The sequence below is a fragment of the Erpetoichthys calabaricus genome, chromosome 9 (genome assembly GCF_900747795.2).
Source record: "Erpetoichthys calabaricus chromosome 9, fErpCal1.3, whole genome shotgun sequence".
NCBI classification, from domain to species: Eukaryota; Metazoa; Chordata; class Cladistia; order Polypteriformes; family Polypteridae; genus Erpetoichthys; species Erpetoichthys calabaricus.
Genome location: NC_041402.2, coordinates 52,986,709 through 53,005,470, shown reverse-complemented (window position 1 = coordinate 53,005,470; position 18,762 = coordinate 52,986,709).

The window sequence follows — 18,762 nt, the reverse complement described above, 5'->3', positions numbered from 1 at the left end:
TCAGGAGTGGCAGAGAAGTATATAAGAATTGTGCAGGATATGTACGAGGTAAGTGTGACAGTGGTGAGGTCTGCAGTATGAGTGATGGATGCATTCGTGGTAGAGGTGCGATTACATCAGGGATAGGCTCTGAGCCGTTTCTTATTTGTAATGGCGATGGATAGGTTGACAGACAAGATTAGACAGGAGTCCCCATGGACTGTTTGTTGATGACATTGTGATCTATAGCGATAGTACGGAAAAGGTTGAGGAGACCCTGGAGAGGTGGAGATATGCACTAGAGAGGAGAGGAATGACGGTTAGTAGGAGCAAGACAGAATACATGTGTGTAAATGAGAGGGAGGCCAGAGGAGAGGTGAGGATGCAGGGAGTAGAGTTGGTGAAGGTGGATGAGTTTAAGGGTGTACTCACACTGGCAATTCATTCCATGCTTGAGCATGTTTGTCCGCATGTAACCCCGCAAAGTATAGTTCGTTGGACTAGTGTGATTGCTCCATGCCAGACCAACCGTACAATGCCCTGGCCCGCTTGAAAGAGGTGGGCCCAAGCATGGTTCAGTAGCATTTGCCAACAGTGTGATTGCTAAACGTCTACAAGCATGGAAAACAGACATTTTTTTAATGATGCAATTCTCATTTCATTGAATATCTTGAGTTTACAGCAGGTTTTTAATCTCACCTTACACATGAGTGTGAATTGCAGAAAAGTTGCAAAGTCCACCCTTAACATCATTTGTCACCGTAAGAATCTTCTTGTACGTGCAGCATGATTAACAGAAAAACACTGTGCTGCACACTCAATACATCTGTAAGAGGGTAAAGCGTTATCCTGCCCTACACAACTCCAAAACAACCAAAAAACTAGTAAAATCATTTTGACATGCATGCTATCACTACATATTCAGATCTGGTTTTGGCTTTACATGAAGTCGCATGGTCGTGATGAAAGTGTGCCTGGGCCCAGAACGTTAAGTATAGAGGGAGAACAATCGCACTGGAGCATGGTATGGAACAAACGTGCCTAGTGCGAGTACATCCTAAATACCAAGGATGAACAGTACAGAGTAACAGGGATTGTGGAAGAGAGGTGAAGAAGAGAGTACAGGCAGGGTGTAGTGGATGAAGAAGAGTGTCGGGAGGGATTTGTGACAAATGGGTACCAGCAAGAGTGAAAAAGAAGGTCTACAGGATGGTAGTGAAACCCACCTATGTTATATGAGTTGGAGATGGTCACACTGTCCAAAAAACGGAAGACAGAGTTAGAGGTGGCAGAGTTAAAGATGCTAAGATTTGCACTGGGTGTGACAAGGATGTACAGGAGTAATGAGTACATTAGAGGGTCAGCTCAGATTAGATGGTTTGGAGACAAAGTCAGAGAGGCAAGATTACATTGGTTTGGACATGTGCAGAGGAGAGATGTTGGGTATATTGATAAAAGGATGCTAAGGATGGAGCTGCCAGGTAAGAGGAAAAGAGGAAGTTTATGGATGTGGTCAGAAAAGACATGCAGGTTGTGGGTGTAACAGAGCAAGATGCAGAAGACAGGATGATACAGGAAATGATGATCTGCTGTGGCGACCCCTAACAGGAACAGCCAAAAGAACATAATAATGTAATGTTACTTTGGTTAAGTCATTGGGTTACTTATCTGATATAAAACACAGCACAAAGGATAATAACTAAAGATAGGAAGAATAACTATATCACTTCAGTTTTCACATTACTACATTTCCACATAGAAATGTTGTAATGTGGCTTAGAAACACACAATAGTGCTGTGAAGTGTTAATGCAGAAAAAATTCAATTCGATCTTTCTATCACTGACTGTAATTCAATTCATATTAATTTGATGATAATTTTAAATTTCTTTCATTGCTTTATTTACCATTTTTAATGTATAGCTTTTAATGCAAGATAAATCACATACTGTAAATATAAATAATAGATTGGTTCTATGTATAATTTTTCCTTTAGTTTATTATGATGGCATTCTAAAGAATAATAAGATCAGTTGGCCAGGGAGGGCAGAAAAAAAACTAAAAAAAAAAAAAAAGTAATAAACCTGTAGAGGTTCCAAGTCATAAGATCTCATAGTCCCTACTGGGCATTCTGCCTAACATAAATGTTCTTAAGTAGTTCTTTTATATATTTATTTATTTAAATTATTTACAAATAATAATTTTTTAATTTATTATCCCGCTTGCATTCAAACATTCAAATACGAGAGGTGGCTGCACAGGACTTTGATCAGGTGTTGGTGGCAGCATAGAACACCAGTACAGAAGAATCAGGATAAAAAAACAGAGATAACTAAAGATTAACAATGATTTCAGATTTTTCAAAAAGTATGATAATTCTATGCATACCTTGATTATTGAAGGTAGATCCAAAATGTAGTTTTGAAAAGGGCAAATTAAAAAAGTGGGTTTCTAGGAGTTTTTTTAAAGTGATCTAAAGTGTTATCTAGGAGTATGTCTATTGGTAACATATTCCAGATTTTTAGTTGGAGCATGCACTGATAGCTGGGCTCATTTACATATTTCAATCACACCAATCAGTAAACAGTATATAATGGAATAGTCCAGAACACCCAACCCTTGCAGAAGGTCCCAAATTATTTAATTATTAGAGTCATGGATAAATGCCTAGTTAAAAGAAATAATACTTCTTATATGTAAACTGTTATCACAGATCAAAATATAAAGTAAAAAAAGTGTTATATCTACTCTATATACAGGTATATATAAAATCCTAAGCCTAAAAGTGCAATGATTTTGTGCAACGATTTTATGTCACGTTTTTATGTCACGTTTTTTGTCACGCTTTAAATCGGGCTTATTTTAAAACCTACATATATATATATATGTTTGGTATCATTCTTTTCAGAATTTATCGAACTTTAATGTGATGTTGTTCGATTTTCAGATTCTTATTTTGTTTTTAAATTACAGTGATCCCTCGCTATATCGCGCTTCGCCTTTCGCGGCTTCACTCTATCGTGGTTTTTATATGTAAGCATATTTAAATATATATCGCAGATTTTTTGCTGGTTCGCAGATTTCTGAGGACAATGGGTCTTTTAATTTCTGGTACATGCTTCCTCAGTTGGTTTGCCCAGTTGATTTCATACAAGGGACGCTATTGGCAGATGGCTGAGAAGCTACCCAACGTACTTTTCTCTTTCTCTTGCGCTGATTTTCTCTGATCCTGACGTAGGGGGTGTGAGCAGGGGGGCTGTTCGCACACCTAGACGATACGGACGCTCGTCTAAAAATGCTGAAAGATTATCTTCACGTTGCTACCTTCTGTGTGCAGCTGCTTCGTGAAGCGACATGCTGCACGGTGCTTCGCATACTTAAAAGCTCAAAGGGCACGTATTGATTTTTCAGTTTGTTTTTCTCTGTCTCTCTCTCTCTCTCTCTCCCTGCTCCTGACGGAGGGGGTGTGAGCTGCCGCCTTCAACAGCTTTGTACCGGCGGTGCTTCGCATACTTAAAAGCCAAACAGCCCTATTGATTTTTGACTGCTTGCTTTGTTCTCTCTCTCTCTCTCTCTCTCTCCTGACGCGCACTCCTTTGAAAAGGAAGATATGTTTGCATTCTTTTAATTGTGAGACAGAACTGTCATCTCTGTCTTGTCATGGAGCACAGTTTAAACTTTTGAAAAAGAGACAAATGTTTGTTTGCAGTGTTTGAATAACGTTCCTGTCTCTCTACAACCTCCTGTGTTTCTGCGCAAATCTGTGACCCAAGCATGACAATATAAAAATAACCATATAAACATATGGTTTCTACTTTGCGGATTTTCTTATTTTGCGGGTAGCTCTGGAACGCAACCCCCGCGATGGAGGAGGGATTACTGTATAAACTAAAAAATATCAAGAACTCACGTCCCGCAAGACGAGACTTTGTGCCAAGAGATTTAACCACGCCAGGGGCTGGAAATAAAAGACAAAGAGTAGGACAGCTGCTGTACAGGCTTTTAAATGTTCAAAGCGCTGTACGAGATGCAGATCACATGGCACTGCAGCAGCAAGCCAGCAGCTGATCGAGCAAAGAGGAAGTTTAAAAAAAAAAAAACTGTATTTGTTTTCCATTGTATCACCATTTAAGAGGGGGGTTTCGGAGGAGAGACCGCGTCTCCTTGGGGTGTGTTCAGCCTCCCTCTTCACAAACCGAGTGGCAGAGATGCGAAGTGGCTGGAGCATAGGGCAGAAAAGGGGGATTGACGAGCGAAGCGAGCAGGGGGTAAGCCCCCTATTATGATTTAATTTTCTGATTTAAATATGCAGGTACAAATTAAGTCAGGATGCCCTAGTGTAACAAGCATGCTGTTTCAAACACTTTTGTTTCTCTTTTCTGTTACAATATCCACATAATACAGCTTCTTATCATTCCTACTTTACTGTTCACAAAAACTAGGAAATATATTTTAATTTGCCTTTACTTTAGCTGCACATATATCCAATCTGTATTATAGGTGAAGTTTAGGATTTCCATTCTTAATAAGTAAATGAATTTGAGAAATATAAAGAGTGAAAGAGCTGTGTTTTTATAACTAGTGCAGTATCATGTGGATTATAAAGTGGATTTTCAGTTCCAGGAGGAAATACTGAAATGCATCAAAGTGTGCCTACACATAAAAATAATCTGAAATACAGAATTCTGCATTGAATACTAAATGCAAAAGTGAATAGTCAGCCACACATAGTTGTTTTTCAATGTTGCCTGTCCACTCTACAGCAGACGCTCACTGCATTTTTGCTAATAATTTTGAATGGAGACTCCTCTCCACAGAAACATTTCACCTGATCCTACTCGGCCTTTATGTTGTGTCCTTGCACTGCCTGTCTTTTCACTGCCTGGCAGTTAGGGTTCTTTCTTCCAGGCATGCCAGTTCACTAGTGTGTTTAATGGCACTGTTTATATATTCCCTGTCTTCCACACCCCCACACACCCCAAAATAGTGACAGCAGTCCCCTTTCTACTTAGCCTTACATAAATCTTTAATGAAGTAATGTTTGATTAACTGCCTGTGGAGAATGTTCATTCATAAGTCCTGAAAGTCATTAGAATTGTATGTATCTAAAAAATAAACTTTATTGTATATTATAGTATTTCATATACTTTGCAACTTATATTTCAAAGGATACCCTATTGGACCACCTGCCTAGATGGAATACAGCTTTTAAAATAAACTAAAAAAAAACTTAAATATTAAGTGAAAATCAAAATGGGTAATTGACATGATTTGAACATTATTTGCTAAAATTTTTGACAAAAACAGGTTGACCATTCTTTTTCCTATCCTTATTGTCCTTGACAAGACAGTCGGACATCACTACTAAATGTTCTAATGTTACAGTACTAAAAGTCAAGCTTCAGCAATTTATCAGCTTTTAAAAATACAAATCATGACTAAATAACCTGTGTAAGTATAAATTTTGGCAATTTGTCCCACAGTATTGAATGGAAAAGTCATGATACTCTATCTCTTACATCTAATGTGAGCATGTGTGTACGGAAGATAGAATGGGAAGTGTTTGCACTTTTTGTGATTTGTTATACTGTATGTTGCAGAGACTGAGCTGTATGGAAGTCCTTACAATTCTCTATGTTAAATACAGTATCTGATTAATTCCTTGCTATTACACACAGCCTTTGGTACTAGACTTTGGGTAGATGCTTATTTCTAGCATAACTTGACAGAAATTAAAAATATTATACTTGGAGAGGCTGAGCCTGATTGTTGAGAATCTCTATTACTTAGTCAGTGAGAATCTAAATGAATGAGGGGAGTGGGGTCACGGTGAAAAATAATTTAGAGATGCATAATATTCCTCATACATATTTGATTGTGGAGATGTAATATGAAGCTGAACTATGTTTAATCTATTTATAATGTATAATGTCAGACCTTGCAGGGCCTGCCAAGACATTGATCGATCGACTCACCTTAACTAGATCTGTTCCTAACATGATGAATTGAGGGAGGTGTGTGCTACTGGTATGCAAGGTAACTTATGGCCACTGTCTTATCATGGACTGTTCAAAGCCACAGCTAACTAACAAATACTGTGATTAAGATCAAAAATAAGGCTTCCATTATTAACCTGAGCCTGTTTAAAATGTCCATAATATATAAGCAGGCTGTTTTTTCTCATTTAATGGCACCATGGTATTGTGCAAATATAGGTTAGAATTTTTTTGTCGTCTCTTACACTGTGTCAGGAACAAATGTACATTTGTGAATTTATCATAATAATATATCATATATATCCTTGGATGGGTATAAACTGGAAAAACTAGTCACTATTTTGCAAGCATCCAAATTTTAGGAAAAAATTGTACTGTTTCATATTTTTAGTCTTATTAAACCAAAGTTAAAAAAGTGTAGCACTGTGTTTTGACAATATGCATAGATGATAAAGAAAACTGTATTTTAAAATGATCTTTTTCAGAAAGTCATTTTATATGCCTATGTATCATACACACAAAAAATTTAAAAATGCTGACATATTGTTATGTGAATATTGTATATTAATAAATATTTAATTTACCTTTTTACAAAATACAAAACATTAATGCTTACTAAAATATTAAAACAATTATATACTGTTCTTTCTGCGGAGGGTTGGCGCCCTGCCCAGGGTTTGTTTCCTGCCTTGCGCCGTGTGTTGGCTGGGATTGGCTCCAGCAGACACCCTTGACCCTGTAGTTAGGATATAGCGGGTTGGATAATTGATGGATGGATACTGTTCTTTTCTATTCCACATCCTTTAAGTAATAAATACTACAGTTGAAATTAATTTATAATATGAACTTGACTGAAGTCATATTATTGTTAGCAACATTGAAAGCAAAGAATTGCTCTTTAGGTTAAAAATATTTACTTTATCAATACAATACTCTGTTTTCCAAACCGTATGTAAACCAAGAAAGAAGTGCACGTGGTAAATTATATGAAATATTAAAGTCTTAAAAGTCAACATTGAAAATTAAAAGTATTTAGGGGAAAGAGAAAGGAACAGTGACACATGTTCTATACAAGAAGAAGACGGCATGGTCATTTTCATGTAAGCTACAGCATTCTTGTTGCTTGTTCATTTTCAATTAAGGTGATGGTGATAGATGCTTATTGTAGAGTGGAGATATGAGAATAGTGGAAGGCATGACTAGAAAAGATTGAAATCCACTTGTACTGTATATTGCAGTCAATCTGGAGGAGTTCAAAATGTCCCTAATGACAGAATACACAATAGTTTTTTATGTATTTCTTAGAAGGAAATGATCTCAAGCCCTAGCTGGAAGTTTGTGGGAAATCACAATGAGTACTTATCTTGATGTTTGCTGAAGAGAAGACATCAAATTAAAACATACAGTATGCCATTAAGCTTATTTTAAACAGAAAAACCATGTGTGCTGAATTTATATTGTAGCTTACTGATAGAGGACAGATATTGCAGAAATTTATAAAGCAACTAGCTACTACAGAGCTACAAACAAAGACACTCTAAAAAGACATGTCAAGATACAGTGTTAATAAAAACAATTCTAACCATTATTTTAACATGACTTAAAAAAAGGTACCAATCAAATTGGAAAGATTGTTAAACTGAGTTATCGCAGTCTCGTTCTCACCTGAGAAAGTACCACAAAGTGAGGTCTCTTGCTCTTATGTCATTTCTGTTCCGTTATTGTACGAAGAGTTCATAACTTATGAATTTTCCTTCACAAAAACAGAAACTAATTGACATATTTCAAGTAAAATATGGGTTCCAAATGCAATACGTTTTAGTTCAAATTATAGTAATTATATCTTATAGTGCAATTTCAACTATTTCAAGTACAACTAATATTTAGATGGTAAACACGGCCTACTCTGAACTGTAGCTTTTTGATGGTACCAATACCAATTTTTGAAAATCTTGAAAATGCTGTACAAGAAGAGCTCAACTGGTCTGGAAAACATTAGAATAATTGTAAAGGAAACAAGCCTTTCAGCCCAGCAAACTCACCAGTCCTATTCACCTATTTCTCCAAAATAACATCAAGTTGGATTTCGAATGTCACTAAAGCCCTACTATCCACCAAACTACTTGATAACTTATTCCATGTTTTTGTTGTTCTCTGTGTGAAGAAAAACTTTCTAACATTTGTGTGAAATTTGCCCTTAACAAGTTTCCAACTATGTCCCCGTGTCCTTGTTGAAAATTGTACTTTAAAGTAACTGCTGGTATCTATTGTACTGATTCCCCTAATAATGTAAAACACTTCAGTCATGTCACCTCTTAATCTTCCATTTGCTTAAACTGAAAAGGTTTTCCTTCAATATTTCATTTAATATTGTTTCTCTTCATAGTTTATACATCTCGTTCCCAAAAGCCACCTTGTCTCTCTCCTCTGGAATTTCTCCAGTGCATCTATGTCTTGTTTGTAATATGAAGAAGAAAACTGTACACAGTACTCCAGGTGAGGCCTCAATAGTGTGTTCTATAGCTTAAGCATAACCTCCTTTGACTTGTACTTCACATAGCTTGTTGTACCACCTAATATCTTACAAACCTTCTTGATGGCTTCTGTACACTTTACACCATCTCATAAGGGGGAAATGCATACTTACATCTAACATTTCTATGTGTAACACTCTAAATTTACGTAGATTAAACTTCAACTGCCACACATGACTGCTCAAGCCCATATGTTGTCCAAGTCCCACCTCTGCAACAATTTAGCGCCTTATGTTTTATGTGTCCGTCCATCTTTTTTGATATTATATGCAAACTTTACCAGTTTGTTGTTTATATTCTTATAATTTATCGTATTTCTTATCATATATCATATCATTAATGCTTATTAAAAATAGCTTTGTAAAAATAATACTTTTTATGTTAAAAGGAGGATTTTCAAATCTGCCCTAAACTTAACCGGAGCCAGTGTAAGGACTTAAGAACTGAAGTTATGTGTTCATATTTTCTTGTTCTTGTAATAATTCTTGCAGCAGCATTTTGGATTAACTAGAGGCTGTATAAAGAACAGTTTGAACATCCAGTGAACACTGCATTGCAGGTACTCGGGTGTTTGCGAAGGGCTACGTACCTGTGGGAGACGCCGCTGCTCTGTGCTTCCGCTGCTTCCACTTGCTGCAACTCCGAAGAGGTGTGACCTGAAAGAGATAGAATCAGTATCATATTATGTGATATCATCTACTGTTAAATTCAGCTCCATACTTGTAATTTTTTTATTTTTTATACTGTATTGAGGATTTGTTCTGTTCTGTGTATTGTATTGTATTGATCCCCTTCTTTTTGACACCCACTGCACACCCAGCCTACCTGTAAAGGGGTCTCTTTTTGAACTGCCTTTTCCAAGGTTTCTTCCATTTTTTCCCTACAAGGGTTTTTTTGGGAGTTTTTCCTTGTTTTCTTAGAGAGTCAAGGCTGGGGGGCTGACAAGAAACAGGACCTGTTAAAGCCCATTGCAGCACTTCTTTTGTGATTTTGGGCTATACAAAAATAAATTGTATTGTATTGTATCATATGCTTTTGTAGCTTCCTCATAGAATTCCAGCACATTAGTGCCTGTCTGAACCCATGTTATCATTTTTACAACAACAACATTTATTTATATAGCACATTTTCATACAAAAAGTAGCTCAAAGTGCTTTACATAATGAAGAGAAGAAAAATAAAAGACAAAATAAGAAATTAAAATAAGACAACATTAGTTAACATAGAAAGGAGTAAGGTCCGATGGCCAGGGTGGACAGAAAAAATAAAAAAAAACTCCAGAAGGCTGGAGAAAAAAATAAAATCTGTAGGGGTTCCAGGCCACGAGACCGCCCAGTCCCCTTTGGGCATTCTACCTAACATAAATGAAATAGTCCTCTTTGTAGTTCGGGTTTTTCACGGAGTCACTTGATGCTGATGGTCATACAGACTTCTGGCTTTTAATCCATCCATCATTGTTGGAACATCATGGTGCTTTGGGTAGATGGTGGTGGCGCACGCCACCACCAACAGGACACCGGAAAAGGAAACAGAAGAGAGAGTAGGGGTTAGTACAGATTTTGAATGAATAGTTATTATAATGAATTAGATATACAGAGTATCAGGATTAAATTACAGTGAAGTTATGAGAAGGCCATGTTAAAATAATGTGTTTTCAGTAGTTTTTTAAAGTGCTCCACTGTATTAGCCTGGCGAATTCCTACTGGCAGGCTATTCCAGATTTTAGGTGCATAACAGCAGAAGGCCGCCTCACCACTTCTTTTAAGTTTTGCTCTTGGAATTCTAAGGAGACACTCAGTTGAGGATCTGAGGTTACGATTTGGAATATAAGGTGTCAGACATTCCGATATATAAGCCGGGGCGAGATTATTTAAAGCTTTATAAACCATAAGCAGAATTTTAAAGTCAATTCTGAATGACACAGGTAACCAGTGTAGTGAAATCAAAACTGGAGAAATGTGTTCGGATTTTCTTTTCCTGGTAAGGATTCTAGCAGCTGCATTCTGCACTAGTTGCAAACGATTGATGTCTTTTTTGGGTAGTCCTGAGAGGAGTGCGTTACAGTAATCTAGCCGACTGAAAACAAACGCATGAACTAATTTCTCTGCATCTTTCGATGATATAAGAGGTCTAACTTTTGCTATGTTTCTTAGGTGAAAAAATGCTGTCCTAGTGATTTTAGAGTTTTTAGTAATACACTTGTTCTTAACTTGTGCTGCTCAATCTGTCCCCTAATAATTGCTTCCATTAATTTATCTGTGATGCATGTTAAGCTTATAAACAATCATGTATGAATGAAGAAAATTTATTAGTTCTGCTCCCAGAGGACCAATAATGTATTTAAAAGAAATGTGAGAAAGTTAGCATCCTCTCCTGTCTAGGTTAAACAGTTAAACAACTATAAATAATCAGTTCCTTTATTCTCTATGTAGCTTAAATTGAAGGGGAAGATCCCCCCTGGGCTGTGAGAGTTTTTTCCTTGGCAAATGAGCTAAAAATTACCGTTGTCATAAACTTTATGTACAAAATTTCTAGCTTTGTTAACACTAATTTGTATTAAAACAATAGAATTTTATTTAAACTTATAATAATGTCTCCTGTCTTACTTCATGATAGGGATATATGGGTTTTGAACCACAATACCTGGCAACAAAGTAGTGTGTAAAGAGGAAAAACAAAACTGAGTTAAGGACACAGCCCTGGGGTAGGCCTACGCTGGTGTTCAAAGTGAAGCTGTTAGATACATTTCCCAACTCCAGCAGACTTAGAGTTGACCAGTCAAGAATCCCTGTATCTATTTATTATAAAGTGGAGCTTAAATTAAGAGATCTATGCTTCGCTGTTAGCTTCACGCTGATAATAGTGAATAATGCTAACCTAAAATCATGCATCAGCCATCTCATTTAACAATTCCTGTCATCAAGGTGGGTTATGTTTAGTCAGAAGTTTACTGAGCAGACATGGTATTTTTATGCAAACCAGAAGATGAATCATTAAGTTTTAATAGTCAGAAAAGAGTCAAAAGTAAGAAGTCTAAATGTTGTCACCAAAACCTAAATACCAAAAAACTCAAAGTCTAAAGGGAAATGCTAAAATTTACAGAACCAAATACCATTAAGACACATGCTGCTATATCCAATCTTGAATGATGCTTATCCTTAAGTGATAGCTTTCATAGTGTCGCATTCATGATGCGCTGGTTGTAGCCACGCCCCCTAGCAACAGACTATGTCAGGGAAACCTTCACATCAGCTCTTGTATTCAAAAGTTCTTCAAACCCCAGCAAGGTATAAAAAAAGATTTTATTTAGCCAAGCTATATTAAGGGGGCACAGCACACAGCCCTTACCTAGTCTATTCTGCAAAAGGAGCTGTGCTAAGTTTTTTTGTTAATGAGAGGTTTTTCTGGTCTTCATAGAGTTAACATATAACTCATAACCACATGGGAATCACATAGAAGCATCCCATATATGGAATATTAAGACAATCTGTGGCATGGTTATATGATAGTTTCCTGTCACTTACTCTGAAGCTTAAGCAAAAGTGCTAGCTCAATGAACTTAAGAGCTTAGAATTCTTAAGTATTTCAAAAAAGAATTATCTTACAACTGTCATGTCTTGGTCATACAAAATTGCAGCACTTACCATAAAGAAAAGGTGTTGTAAACATTTAATGAAATGAAAAAAAATATATCATTGCTAAATAAACATCCAAGAAATAATATAATAAAGGCACTTAAATCAGCTAATCAAAAACCCCAAAACCACTTTCATAAGCTGATAGAAAAATGTAACTACATAGTAATACACTTTTAAATGTCATAAATCGTAACAGGTTAGTGCTTTGTGGACATCTTTGAAATTGCATCCTCTATGATTTGTTTGCCCAAGAAGTAAACTAATGTAATTTTAGTGTGTCTGATATGTTGTACTTGATAGGTTTGACCATGCTTTTACTCTTCTTTAATAACACAGATGGCCTTATATGTATTCACACACATTTTTTTACTTTTTTCATTATTTATACATTGCTCCTCTAAGGATGATAAATAAATATTACACGGCATTTACAGGGTACCTAGCGGCTTTCAACAGAGAAGCACTAACTTCTGCCAAGAACACCCATTATGGCAGAATAATAGAAAGTGGCCATGATAACCCAAGGGTTTTGTTCTCTGTAGTTAATAAACTACTTGAACCCGCATCTGGTCCAACTACCTCTTCTACTGAAGTCTGTGAGGAATTCCTCCACTTTTTCCGTAACAAAATTAAAGATCTAAATAATTCAACTAACATAAATATATCATCTGTTTATATCTCTCCCTGTTTTCCCACTTCATCCAGCTCCTTCTCTAAGTTCTCGCCAGTCACCTCTGCGTTTGTTAATAACCTGCTTTGTAAGATGAGGCCGACTACTTGTGTACTGGACCCCATCCCCACCACACTACTTAAATCCTGCCTTCGTGCCATAATCCCGACTGTTACAACAATAATAAACTCATCCCTTGACACTGGCTCCGTGCCACTCACTTTTAAAATTGCTTCTGTAACCCCAATGTTAAAAAAGTCTGGCCTTGATGCTGACAATCTTAACAATTTCCGGCCTATTTCCCACTTACCTTTCCTGTCAAAAGTTCTTGAGCGTGTTGTAGCTTCCCAACTCACCAATTACCTAACCTCTAATAATTTGATGGAACCCTTTCAGTCTGGATTCAGGGCGCGGCACAGCTGTGAAACTGCTCTGCTACGGGTAACCAATGATTTGCTTATGGCAGCAGACTCTGGACAAACTAGCATATTAATTCTGTTAGACCTCAGTGCAGCATTTGACATAGTCAGACATGACATCCTACTGTCCAGAATGGAGAACATGCTGGGTATCTCTGGCACTGCCCTCCAGTGGTTCAAGTCCTATCTGAGTGATAGGCAAGAGTTTGTTAGTCTTGGCAACAGCAGATCCAACTCCGTGCCAGTCACACAAGGAGTCCCTCAGGGCTCTGTCCTTGGTCCTCTGCTTTTCTGTATTTATATGCTTCCCCTTGGCCATATTATCCGTAGTTATGGATTGGGTTATCATTTTTATGCAGATGATACCCAGCTCTACTTCAATGTTAAAAGTGGAACTTCATCAGAGCTTTCTCAGCTCACAACCTGCCTTAGTGAAATTAAAACCTGGATGGAGCAGAACTCTTTAAAATTAAATTGCAATAAAACTGAACTCCTGCAAATTGGGACTAAAATGCAACTTAATAAAAATGAGCTCCTTCCCAGTCCATCTTGGCAGTGATCTCATCAGACCTGCCTCTACTGTAAAAAATCTTGGTGTCATTTTTGATTCCTCCCTCACTTATTCCACCCACATAAATCACATTAAGAAACTTTCTTACTTTCACCTCCGTAACATATCCCGTGTTCGCTCCTTCCTCTCCTTCTCTAATGCTGAGAAACTTGTCCATGCTTTTATCACATCCCGCATCGATTATTGTAATTCCCTACTGGCAGGTGCCCCTTCTAATCTTATATCACAGCTCCAGCTTATTCAAAACTCAGCTGCAAGAGTCCTTACTCGAACCAGCAGCAGCGAGCACATCACACCCATCCTGCTCCGTCTTCACTGGCTCCCTGTGTCCTACAGAATCGAATATAAAATCCTACTAATAACCTACAAAGCTTTAAATAACCTCGCACCAAACTACATCAGTGACCTCCTCCATCACTATGTGCCTGCCCGCCCACTAAGGTCCTCTGATTCTGGTAATCTTGTTGTGCCCCTCACTAATCTACACTCCATGGGTGACAGGGCCTTCAGCTGTATAGCGCCCAGACTCTGGAATGACCTACCAAAATTAATCAGGTCAGCTGACTCCATGAATTCCTTTAAAAAACAACTCAAAACTCATCTGTTCAGGAAGGCTTTTAGCTCTACTTGACTTTATTACCTTTCTCTCAGTTTACATCTCTGTCAAGATGCCAATGTAACCTGTATGTGTGTGCTAGACCATCAATTATGTTGTCTGTTTTTTTCAGAATTTACTGTCTTAATCTTCTTTATTTATTTATCTGGTTTGTACAATGCTATATACTGTATATTCTGCCGTTCTTTATTATATTCTGTAAGTGCCTTGAGCATGGGAAAGGCGCTATATAAATAAAATGTATTATTATTATTATTAAGAAAACCCACACATAACTTTTCATATTTTCAGGATCTCGCCACAGCTCCTAAAATCTAAGACACCAGTCTGTATTAGAAAATGTAATTTTGCAACTTTTTACATTTTGACCACTGACCACTTTAAAGCTGTGAACCTGTGTGGAAAAAAATACAGCAATCAGTGGGTCACATAGTTATCAAGAGGTAATATAGTTATTGGGTATGAAATGTTTTAGTATGCTTTCACATGAAGTATAGCATTTAGAAGTAACATAAAGGGTTAATAAATATAGTCCAAGCTTATTCAGGCATATCAGGAAACCAAATAAAGGTCGAGTGAACAACAAAGAACAAGAAGGCTCTAGGTGATGCATTGAAGGTGTGGCTGCATGCCATGTACCCTGTAAGACTTGGTTGTTGTTACATACACAGAAGCTCCATAAAAGAATAACAGTTGAACTCAAGAAGTATTGGAAAGAATTGCAAAGGACAAAACTGTAGTGAAATGAGACTTTTATTTTCAGTATGTATTTGGATGTGTAAGCTAATGAACCAATCAGAGTAAATGTCAAATGTTATGTAAGCATTAATTCAGCTCTGCTATGTACATTCAATTGTCTATAAATATGTCTCTCTGACTTTATTCTGTAACCATTCTGTGGTAGCCCCTGCTCAGGGCCATCCCTTAGCAGGCGGCTGTGATGGAGTGTGCCCTCATCATGAAGATAGATTAAAGATGCATGGGCAAGCTTCCTCCTGCCTGATTACTGGCTTTATTAAAAAAAAAAAGTCTTAGGAGAATAATATTTCTTTTACCAGTTTTATGGTAGTTAACTTATAGTTCATCTTCAGCACCTGCTAAATCAAGAACAATGCACAGCTACTATGAAGGTGTGGACCCGCTAAAGCAAGAACAATTGATATTTAGGAAATACCAAGATTTCTGCTTTGTGTAGTCACTGTATTACACTATTGGTGTGTGTGTGCATACATCAAACCTGGTATAAATGATCTCTCGTGAAATAACTGACTAAAGTCACCAATTCATGACATTCACCATCATTTTTAAAGAGTGTGATGGATGGCCGGCTAAAGTTTCTGGCCCTCACCCCCAGGCCGCCAGCAGGAGCTCTCCCAACAGCATGGATGTACCCCCAATTCCAGCAGGGCCTCATGGACTTTGTAGTTTCTATGCACAACCCTGCTGGATACCTTGGGGACCACCGGGAGTCGCTGTAGGGAGGCTGTTGGACTCTACGTGCCCTATAATCTGGAAGTACATCCTGGTCACATGAACAGGAGAAATGACGTACTTTCAGGTTGAAGAAAAGGACTTTTACCCTGACCCGGAAGTAATAAAGACTTGTGGACTGTTGGGCAGGAACACCTCCGGGTCAGAGAGTATAAAAGGACTCTGGGAAAGCCCAGATACTGAGCTGAGCTGGGAGGTAGGGTGGCGAAGTGTCTGGGAGAGGAGGATTGGTATTGTGATTAGTAATTGTACTGAGAATATTAGTATTTATATCTATAGTGTGGAGTGTAGAGTGCTTGGTGCACACTATTATTATTTAATAAATAATAATTATACTTTTACCTTATGGCTGCCGTTGTACCTGAGGGTTCAAGGGAGCTCTAGCGCCCCCTACTGCTACAACGGCCATCTCAAAAACGTAGTAAAACCTAAATGTGAAATGTGTACCTTGTAAGACAACAAATTTTTGTTTTCATCAGTGATCAAGCAATTGAGAAAGTATAAATAAATATAAAGCCATTTCAGATACTTGATATCTAAGGCCCCATCAATAGTTGTGTCTGTTTGTCTAATTTGTATTATGTGCACACAGTGAGCCCTGAGCTTCATCATTTAATCTCTCTGTATACTTGTATATGGTTTATTTTGACTTTGACTTGACTTTTTTCTTTTTTTTTTTTACTTTTGCCATCATCTTTGGGCTGCAGGGGTTTTAGACAACAGTCAGATAAACATTTAAGGAATAATTGTCTTCAGTGCATTTGATGATATATTATCAAAGCAAAGTTATCTGCATAATTTAACACTGTAAATAAATAATTTCCTTAACCTGATGGCTAAATATGTGCTGACGATACACTCCTTTCTTTTATTTGCAAATATAGGTATGCTAAAGATTTGTTTGATATATTTTTAATACATAATGGAAATAATGAATAGCAAAACAATGTAAGAACCATGATCATGTAAAATGTTCTATATTTATTGTAAATGCTCAAGTCCCTTTTTTGGAAAGATATTAAGCCATATGAAGCTGTATTACATAAAAGCTTTATTGTAAAAAGCTCTGCAGTGACTAATCAGTTTGTTTTTTGTTTCTTATTTTTTTCCTCTGCCATCTCTTGGGCTTGTGTATTTTCTATGGATATCTGTTGCATAATGTTCACGTACTTCTGAGCAGATTTATCCTAATCATATTCAAGAGGAAAAGCAAGTGAGGGAAAGTACACTTTAGACAGAGCTGTTAAATGAGATTGATCATCATTATGTCTCATTGTTCTGGCAAGAATTTAAATTCTTTCAGTCCTTGAAAACGAGAAAAAGCTTAGGATCAGAAGTGGTATGTAAAGAAAGGCATTTTAAAATCCATACATATCTTATTAAGTCAACACGGCCTGCTAATATCAATGAACACCTGCCTGTCTAGTCTGTTTCTGGTCATATTAAACAAATAGGGTGTTAAGCCTGGGTTCATCAAATTTAATTGGTAGGTAAGTGTGATATTGTGGTTAATGCACTGGAGATTAGACCAAAAGGCCACCAGTTCAATTTCCCACCTTTCCCTAATTATGTGACCCTAAACAAGTTGCTTAGTTGTAATTCTAACATAGCCTGATCGAGTAAGTCAACTTGGATACATTAATGGCCATATATGTAATAATAAATAATAATAAACAGTACCTGGCTTAAAGATAGATAAATAGATTAACCTTATTAGCTACTAAAAAAATTAGGGTAATATGATTTAGTGTATTACCTATATATGCTGTAAAAATGTTTGCATTTTATGCCAGAATTGCAGAGGTTACCCAGTATACTCACATTCCCCTTTACCGTATGTGACATTACGATTAACTATTTACTGAAATTGTGTAATTCACCTGACTCTAAAACTAAATGGCATATTTTCACTTATTTTCACCAGCTAACCCTAAATCCACACATTTGGAATTTAGGAGCAACACCAAGATACAACAGAAAATAATAAATGTAGACATGGGATGAATTTGCACATTTCATAGAGGTAGTGACTGGGACTGTGAGGTAGCAGGACTAACCATTGTGTCAAAGTGCTGCCTGAAATGTAACTCCTTAAGCCAAATTATCTCCTACAAAATCTCCATTAACATCTGCTTTACATGAATAGGGAAATGCTAAATACAATGTCACCTCCTAGAAAAGTCATGTTAAATGTTTAGCTGATGCCCGAATATAATACATATTCAGTTAATAAAACTCAAATAGCATAGTTAAAAATTTCTTGACTGGACTTCAGGGGTTTATTAATCTCCGTAGAAATACATTATAAAATCAGCTTTCAAATCAGTACATTTAATACAGGACAAATAATTGATTCAAAGCTGTTCAGAGTATGTACTGTACATTACACTTGGTTGTCATTTTGGCATTTTACTACATTTGTTTTATATGAGTGAATGTACTGTTGAAATCTAACATTTCACCAGAGACAACTGCTATAATACAAAAGTAGGAGTCAGCTATACTCTTGTTAGAAGACCTCCATTTAAGAAGTCTTTTAAACAGGAAAGCATTCTGGGAGTCTAAAATGTATTCCTTTCCACGTAAATGCAAAGGCAGAAGGTATAGTATAAAATAAAAATTAACAGATTCATATCTCTGTTCTAATGACTGGCAGGTAGTAAAACGTTGGGAGAGTTAATTGCCTTCATCATACTGATGATTGTCAGCTGCCTTGTCCCTTTTTGAAGATTTCTCTTTGAGTTTTCATGTTTTGTATCTGAGACAACAGGGAAGATTACATTTTCTCAGATTGCTGAAAGTGAGTGGTGTTTTTTCAGAGTAGGGAAGTTTGTTTTGCGGGAGTTACG